The following is a 9,408-nucleotide window of genomic DNA, read 5'->3' on the forward strand; positions in this document are numbered from 1 at the left end:
TGTCTGTGTGTGTCTGTGTGAGTGTGTGCCTATAATTATATGTGGGTTTATATGTGTAAGTGTGCTATCAGCTTTACTGTATAAGTGTGAGCATGAACGCTTCATACATGTTTATGTCAGGCCTTTATGTATGTATGTGTTTTTTCAATTTGTGTGTGTGTGTGTGTGTGTGTGTTTGCCCGTGTACGAGTGTAATTGTGTGGTGTTGTGGCCACTGTGCTGTACTTTGCATTGACAGCGTGCCCAGTTCTTTCGCAGTCAGTCACTCGGTGGTTTTCCAGCTCTTCACAGCAGCAGGCCCGCAGCCAGCCGCACTCATTGCTCAACTATGAAATGCACATTTCCTGCTTGTGCTCTCCGCATTTGATCATTTCTCGTGGGCTTTTTTCGATCCGCGCGCGTTAATAAATGGCAGATGTTATTGTACTTATTTGACAGAACTGAATCACCTTTATTTCTCAGAGATTGTGGTGGCTTGATAGGTTCAACGCTGCAGTTGTAAAGTAAGTCACATTAGTGAGACACTGTAATGGTGCATTATTTGGTGCAATTATAGTGCTTAGGTGCAAGTGAAATGCAGGTATTGGCAGCTCACTCTGGTGGTGTGTTATCATCAGTGACTGATGACGGGGCAATTAGGACAGGCATGAAAACATTTCCTGTGGCAGAATTTACACCTGCACAATTACTTGATACTTTGTGATTGCACTACGACCTGATGATGTTGTGACACCTTTGTTAACAGATTAAATATTGATAAATGTCAGCCTAAAAAATGCAGCTATAAAACTTCTCAAAGTTGTTAACGCCAGCCCTCACACCATGTTCTGAATATTTTTTTTTTTTTTTATAATTCCCTATCCCCTCTGATCCCTCCCCCCCACCCCACCCCCTCGGAATGTTCCCATCCTTTATTTCCTCCTCTTCTTGCCATACATACATGTGTTTATTGTGTTTTTTTTTGTTTTTTTTTCCCCCTGCCATTGTAACCACGCCACTGCCAGATGCTCACAAGATGGGATTATCGAGGAAAAGGTTTGCACCGCATATTTCTCACAAGGGCTCTCTCCGGCCAATTACTGTCTTGATGGAAGCCAGAGATTCTCACCAATTACATGCATTTTTCTCGTCTCGTGCGTGGAAGCCGGCCAAGGCTCCACTCTCACTGTCAGCGCGGTGTTGTCTCTGGCAACGGCTTCACCAGTGTCCAGAGAAGTGGCACATAGTGGCACACTTTAGCCTATGGTATAAATGCTGGCATGTAAAAGGCTTGAATTACACAGGGGACACACACACACACACACACACACACACACACACACACCACATGTCCCACTTCTTTCCTAAGTGCTCGCAAAAAGTAAATTTTTGGCATTGCTCACATTTTATAAAGTCCCAATTATATGTTTGACTCTCCTAAGAATCAGTGGGCAGCCCTTAACATCTCGGTGTCCAGGGCTCGGCGGCTACACATGTTAATGGGCAGTTGTGCTTAAGCTTTTCTTTATAACAACTCCAGCTCTGCGCTGATGAGAAGCAGAGATGGGAAAAGAGAGGAACACTCGCGCCCTTTGCTTGTATCTGTTGTTTAAGTTTTGAGGAGAAGGGGAATAGAATTGTACAGCCATTGAAAACAAACAGAGGTGGCTTGTCATGTGTTTTTATTTTGCTCCAAGGACAATTAAAGCGACTGCAAATGCCTTGGCGGTCTCTCGTTGGCTGTCTTAAGCCCCCAGCTTTATGTCTCCTGCCTGTCTCTCTCTCCTCCCAAATAAAAACCATATCCCTGTAACACTCATACAGTTGCAACAATTTAAGGTTTTAAGAGGCTGAGACTATAAACTGCTCCATCCCCTGCACCACAGTTGTTTTGTTGATGTGTGTGTGGCTTTTCAGACTTCTGACTTGTCCAAAGAAAAAAAAAAGGGGAATCATATTTTTTTTCTCTTTATTTATAGACGAAGATAAACACACAACAAACGTGCACACAGATTTAAGAGCAACTTCAATCACTTCCTTCCCTACTTGCCCTTCTTTGTTGTTTCGACTGTCGATATATGTTCACCCCCTTCTCTCTTTTATCTTCCCAGTTTATTTCCCTCCAAAATGCTCTGACCTTCTCACAACACCAACAACTTTGAGTATGTCACGACACCCGGGATGTTGATACCAAAATATCTCACCTTATTTACTTCGAAAGTGTTTACCTGTGCGAGTCTAGTGTTCTTTCCTTGCCGTCCTCTCACTTATACACTTCCTGGAGCCCCTGCTGTGCTCATAGGTGATGCTGACACACGACTGCTACATTTGGTGTTTTCGCAAATCTGGCTCTTTTGTTGCAATGTCTATTCTTACTCCCCTCCGATCTCCATTCAGCTTTGTGTAAATGTCACTCTTCCCAGTCATTTCTCCTGGGCACCGTGAATTTAGAGTTCGATCAGTTATGCTGCCAGTGAAATATCACTCAAACTCAGCACAACAATAAGTCATCGTCTCATACGGTTTTGTGTTGTAGTAATACCAGGCTTTTTTTTTTTTGAGTACCATTTGCAACAATAACATTTGAAACAAGCAATTAAATAACGCCATGCATGTTCACAATTAAATCAGTCTCCTTAAAGGGTTTTTTTTTTCCCGTCCTACATTATGGCTTGTAAAAATAATGTCCACTCTTCCAGTCATCATTTATTTTCTGTCTATTGTACAAAACTACTCACGTTAATAACGCAAATTTTAAACACACACTCAGTTTTCTGATCCTTTGTGATTCTTTATATTTGTTCCCAATGTCCCATAAAAATTGACGTTTATGAGTTTAATGGCACTTATAAGTGATATGTATGTAAAAGAGCTGAAACAATTACTCGATTGATCGATTATTAATCGATTACTAATTTAACAAAATTAACTGTTTTGATAATCGATTCATCGGTTTGACGGATCCTGATTAAAACAAGATTTCTGATTGTTTCAGCTTCTTAAATGTGAATATTTCCGTCATTCCTTTGCTCCATGTAACAAATAAATCATTAAAACTGAATCAATTTGGTTTGTGGACGAAAACAAGACATTTCAGAACGTCATCATTTCCAGGTTTGACAAACACTGATCAACATTTTCTGATATTTTATGGACCAAACGACTACTTGATTAATCGTGAAAATAATCGACAGATTAATCGATTTTGAAAGTAATATTGAGTTTCAGCTCTAGCATGTAAGACTGAAACGAATGATTATTTCATTGCTAATGGACGCGGTTATTATTTCTTAGTTAATCATAGATACAATTGTGGAAATTACTCTCCTAAAAAAAGGATATTTAGTTAACCATCACAAAAACAAAAGAGAAAGATTGAAGAAGAAGGTACGACTAATCGATTTGTTTGGGTTATTCTAATGAAGAAAAATGATGAGGAAAAATTGTTGCAGATCAAATGTCTGTGGATCAGCTGATGACTAGACCTACAACTGGCATAAAAAACAGAATAAAGTCAAATAAATTCAGTTGAATTCATACATGTATAGGTCATTAAGGCCTTTGTAATGTGCACCTGTGCATGAAAACATACAATAACCTCATGGTTTGTCACTGTATTGCTTTCTTCGTCTAAAGGCCATAGAATCCACTGCAGGTGAGTCAAAAGCCTCGCCTCACGACAGTCCTCAGTACTCATGCTTGGATTTCTCAGTGGCTCTGTGTGGACCATTGTCCTGAAAGCCCTGTGTTTTCCTGTACCCAACTGTCTTACTGTATTCCACAGAGAAAGCATCGGTGGTAAGCGGTTTGTTTACCGCCTCTCTCTGTAGACTTGTGGTTGCAGGTACCAATAATGGCTGCTAATTTCAGAGGCCTTATGGGATCTGTCCCCACCACAGCCTGCTGTTGTCCCCGCGGACCTTTGTGTGCGAGAAGAGAGACAAAGTGAGCAGTTGGGTGATTAGCTGTTTTTCCTTGTGTGTGCACATTTTTTGTGTGTGTGTGTTTGTGTGATTCTCCCTCAAGTGGGCTTAATAGGGATTTGCGGAGGGTGTAAATAGCCCAAGTGACGCCTCGCAGTAGGCAAGCCACTGCTGGACGTGGAGACGAGGCTGAAGTCCGGCCAAAACCTGGCTCCCTGTAAATGAAGCGGGGAGACGGTACCAGGGGGCCCATCGAAGTAAATCTCTCCGTTTTTATGCTTATGTGTTAATGTGTGCCAGCTTATGTGGATTTTAATTTATACGGGCGACTCAAAAGAGGTGCGTGACCCACATATGTGTACAATAATATCCATTTTACTGTATGATCTAACACCTATATGCTCATGTTCTCCCCCCTCTCCTCCAATCCCTTCTACAGGAGGTGCAGCTGGAACTCACACAACAGGCTTTTCTCCAGCAGGACACAAGCCCACAGTGGCTCCATCTCCACTCTGGACTTCAGGGACATCATGGTCACCATCCGGCCACACATGCTCACGCCCTTCGTGGAGGAATGCCTTGTGGCGGTGGGTGTTTTTGTTTGGCTCCGTTGACGCTGTCATCTCTATTTGTTTTGCCGAGCCATAGTCAAAGTGAAGGGAAGATTTGATATTTTAAATGTGCTATATGCTGTACAAGCATGGACAGCCTTTATTTAGCAGCACTGGTAAATTAGGACATTAGGATTTGTAATAGTGTTTTTGTTGTTGTTTGATTTCAGGTACTTACTGCAAATATTCTATTATTATAAATCCACGCTGAGCAAAAGAATACCTACAAAATCGAATAAAAAAAGAACTGAACGAATGTTTCACCTTTGCACTTGTATAGGAAATGTTTGCTGCTGATTTGCTAACGTCAGACAGCAAAAACCTAAACCTAACACGACTGTAAAGAGACAGGACTCTTTTCTGTCTTTCCTCTTTTTCGTCTTCCCCACAACCAAACATCGTGGCTTGTCCCTCCAGCTGTTTTTCTCTCAAGTCGTCCCGCTTCCTTTATTACCTTTTCTGTCGCCTCTTCGTCCATCCTCTCTCCTCTTCCCTCCTTTAATTTTTTTTCTCTCTCTGCCTGCCTCCCTCCCCCATGTCTCTGTGTCTCTCCCAACATGTCATTAAGTCTAACTCCTCTGGCAGTGTCAAAGACGAGCAGGCCAGCTGAATGGGAGATAGAGACAGAGAGAGATGGAGACTTGAAGCTTCACAGTCCATCATAGTGTCCTCCTGTGTGTGTGTGTGAGCAGCTGTGCATGTGCACCCTATTTGTTTTGAACACTGAGATGTTTGTCCTTTTTTTGTGTGTCTTGTCTTTTCTTTGCGTGTGCGTCGTCTGTCTCTGTCCGTGTCTTGCCCCCGTTTCATAAACACCTTGTGGACTCTGTCATTTTCTCCAGCGTGTTTACCTCAGCGACCAGACGTCTTTGTGTGCAGTTAGTAAACTCAAAATCATATAAACACTGCAGACACATTAAAGGTGGCATTATTGCAGTTTTACCACAAACAGTCAAATGACAGCCTTAAGTCCACTCACCAAACACGATAAAGGACCAGTGCCACACTTGTCCCCCCCTTAAATATCACCTCTTTGTGAATGACGGTGTTGGATATCATGGGAAGATCCATGTCTATAGGCTCAGAGATATGAACGGATACAGAAGTATCTCCCTGTTAGGACAATTTCAGCCAAAGGCAGAGTTTCCCTCCCATGCTGCAGACACAGGGAGCAGCAGGCAGCCCTCCAGCCTGTGTCTGTAAAGCAAACAGTGCCATCTAGTGAAAGGAGGCTCCACAGTGTTGGAGAAAATGTAGCAGCAAAGCCCTCAGGCTCATCTGATACTGATCTGATGACATTAACATCCAAATCCAGGCAACAACATTTAGGAAATTCTATGTGGAACACACACAATTTGCAGCAGAGTTGCTGAGAGTTTGAGAATCTGGCATGAAAAGATGGAAAAGATCCTGTTTCTCATAAAAAAAAAACGTTTGCGGGCAGTGTGGAATGTCATCGGGAGCCCAGCGTCTATTTTTAATCTGTTACCTTTTGTCTATTTTCTATTCTTTTACCCACTTCCTCCAACTCATAAAGAAAGTTAATTAAACTCCCTGAGACAGTTGTAGCATGGTTTACTTCTCCCTGTGGAGCGCTGGTGAAGCAGAACATTTCTGATTCACCACTGGTGTTTCAACAGCTTTTTCTTTTTCCTGACATGTACTTGTGTATTCCAGTATTTCTGACGTAATAATATCAAGATTACATTCTTCAGGCTTTGTACTGTGGCTGTGTTTATGCATGTTAAGTTAATATACTGTACCTGTTCTTCTTCACCTGCAGGTTGCTGGTCAGCTCAGCTTCTCAAAAGGCAGATGCTCATTCAGGACGGTTTAAGTTAGGAATGGTGTGATACTGGTCAAAATCACTAGGTTGAATATTTGTAAATATTACATAAATCATGTATCATAAGGTTCATTAACTGCAGGGTGTAAAGAGATATACATGTGAGTGATCATGTGAGCTCTGTGGAGTTTGAGGCTTTAACACCTAAGCCTCAAAATGTCAGTCTGGATTTATTTTAACCATAAAGGAGTTAAGTGCTTTTGCTCTTATTTCCAAAATAACTTTCAATATCTGGCAGTTATTAGCATTTTACTGCAAGTTAGTATAGTGTAAGGGGCAAATTAAAATGATGAAAAACAGAAACAAAACACTGTATTTGTCCATGAACACCAGATTTTGCGTGTTAAAATTGAAATTTGAACAGTGTAAAACGTATTTAAAATACAACTTTTTCAGTTAATTGGAAACTATGTACAAGTGTTTTTTCCCACTTTTTCCCTGTTCTGGCGACAAAGACGCTGATTCGCTGCAACAGCGCTAGTGAAATTACCGTAATAACCACATTTTTTTCTTTCACAATCCGTCGAATTTTATGGTAACACAGAGTGGAATTTGTGTGTCGCCTGCGATACACGATAAAATAAGGCAAAAATGTAAAACAAGGAAGTGTAATTCTGTTAAAAGACTGACACCATTAGATACTCAAGACAAAACAAAAGTATATAGTTGGTCATGTGCACAAACAAACACTGGACTAGAAACAATGTTGACGTTGTGTTCCCAGATCATGTGTTCACATATGTGTGTGTGTGCTAAAAGGAGGATGGAAACTGGTTTTAATGTGGTTTTCTTCCTTCCCGGTGGCATTTAAATGGGCATGCTGGATCTGACCCAGCACACGTACTGCATACCCACAATCCCTGATGGAGCCTGTCTTGTCCATTAGACATCCTGGCAAAGATCTGCGCACCACTGTTTGTCCTCGTTTAGAGGTGGTTGATCATGAGATTTTTTATTCTTTAAAAAAAAAAAGACGTTTCAATGTTGTTTGCCTGTGTAAAATGTGTAATACTACAAGGAGCTTCTCCCTTAAAATCCTCATCTCGCTCACTTGTTTGTCCCACTTGTTGTCTCTCCTTCCTTTCCTCAGCACTTGTCAAGGAGCCAAGTTGTCTGCCTTTCTCTGTTTTCTTCCTTCTCGTTTTTTTTCTTTCTTTCTCCTGCTCTGGTCGTCTTTAAGAAACCATTCTGACCTCTCTCCTCCATATGGCCCCAGGGCTACATGTGTAGCCTTATGATGCTATCAGAGGCCTTATCAGGGGTGTGGACCATAACTGACCCAGACCAAGAGCCCTGTGTGCTCCCCAGGCTGTTCCCATCATGGCTGCACCAAGGCTGGGCTTGAGTTGACCCGTGTATGGTGGCCCACAGCCAGAGAGACCTCGGCAGCCACCACCCATTTGCCCTCCACTCCTGGAGTCATTAAGGCATCCTTAGGGATTCCCAAAGGTCTCTACTCTGTGCGCTGCTAGCTGGCTCACAAATATGCACACACCCATGTCTATCCATCATATGCATATTTTGTAATACACTTCACTTCCCCGGGCCACACGGTGGAGAAGTGGTTAGCACTCTCGCCTTGCAGCGAGAAGACCCGGTTTCGAGCCGCGGTTGGAACAAGGGCCTTTCTGCATGGAGTTTGCATGTTCTCCCCGTGTGTGCGTGGGTTCTCTCCGGGTTCTCCGGCTTCCTCCCACAGTCCAAAAACATGCAATGTGGGGATTAGGTAAATTGGACACTCTAAATTGACCATAGGAGTGAGTGTGAGAGTGAATGGTTGTTTGTCTCTAGTTGTGTGTGGCCCTGTGATGGACTGGCGAACTGTCCAGGGTTTACCCCGCCTATCGCCCGATGTAGCTGAGTTTGGCACAGCACCCCCCGCGACCCTCTGGTGGAGGATAAAGCGGTTAGATGATGACTGACTGACTTCACTTCCCCATCATGTCTCACATACACACTAATAATTCAACTTCATTCACTGATGCTTAGTAATCCTGTTTGATTCTGAATGTGCAACAAGGCAGCCTTGCCTAAGTATTCTATGTCTTATGCATATTTTATACTACATATATAATAATATAAATACTACATTCATGTTGAAAGTTGTGAATATTAGGGGTGGGAATCACAGGGTACCTCACGAGACGCGATACATGGTCCACGATGCCAATAATATCACAATACAACAATTCCGTGAATCCATACATTGCAAGACAATCCTATAGCGATACATCACAATATCTGTCTAAGTGAAGAATACGAACGTTAACGTGATGGGTTAACAATGCAGGATTTCTCTGTTTATTCACAACATAGAGAGCAAAGGGCATAAAGTGCCTTCGTATTGTTTATCGTATTGCAAGAGGAAGGACGATGTATCACCAAATCAATATTTTGACCCACCACTATGTTAATGTTTAATTCCTTATTGTTGTGTTACAATATACGTAGAACAGTAACATTTTCCTTACTGTTGTGTGCTGACTCTTAATGACACAATCAATACTGAAGAACGCAATCGCAATATTCGTCAGAACCTGAAATCAGTTTGTGCAAAAAGGACCTAAGCGGAGAAGCAAATTTACTTCTCAGCGTCCTTGGGTGCAAGAGATTGTTCTGTTGTGTGAATTTAATTGTTTTGCTGGTAACATTCTTTGACTATTTAAATCGTTTTTCTTACTGATACAACATGAACATGGAAGCTGCAAAGACTGAGGACTGGCAGATGAATGGACGGCCACTTTTGTACACAAACATATCCCAACAAACACAACAAAAATTAATCTATGGTGATTCCACATGTTTTAATCTAGTGCCAGCATGAGTAATCTTTCATCTGTGATCACAATTTTTTTTTTTTTTTTTAAAGCCTGTGATGATGTTCCATTAAAGCCTCCACTGTACTGAGCTTTGTGTTAGAGAAAAATAGTATCTGAGAACAAGGTCAAAGGTTGTTCATTGCGTCACTTAGGTTCATTTCACTTCAATCATTTTTTGTCACAGGATGTGAAAAGCCATAATTAATAATAAGTGAAGTGAACATCAATTA

The 9,408-nt window shown here is 41.8% G+C and overlaps 1 long non-coding RNA gene across 1 annotated transcript; it reads left to right on the top strand.

Moving 5' to 3' along the window:
- The first annotated feature begins 4,058 nt into the window (after window positions 1-4,058).
- On the top strand, window positions 4,059-6,543 carry LOC122760170. The gene is made up of 3 exons (XR_006358331.1): window positions 4,059-4,241; window positions 4,342-4,489; window positions 6,297-6,543. It is a non-coding gene; the product is annotated as an uncharacterized LOC122760170 (long non-coding RNA).
- Window positions 6,544-9,408: the final 2,865 nt, after the last annotated feature.

This window comes from Solea senegalensis, unplaced genomic scaffold (assembly GCF_019176455.1).
Source record: "Solea senegalensis isolate Sse05_10M unplaced genomic scaffold, IFAPA_SoseM_1 scf7180000013113, whole genome shotgun sequence".
NCBI classification, from domain to species: Eukaryota; Metazoa; Chordata; class Actinopteri; order Pleuronectiformes; family Soleidae; genus Solea; species Solea senegalensis.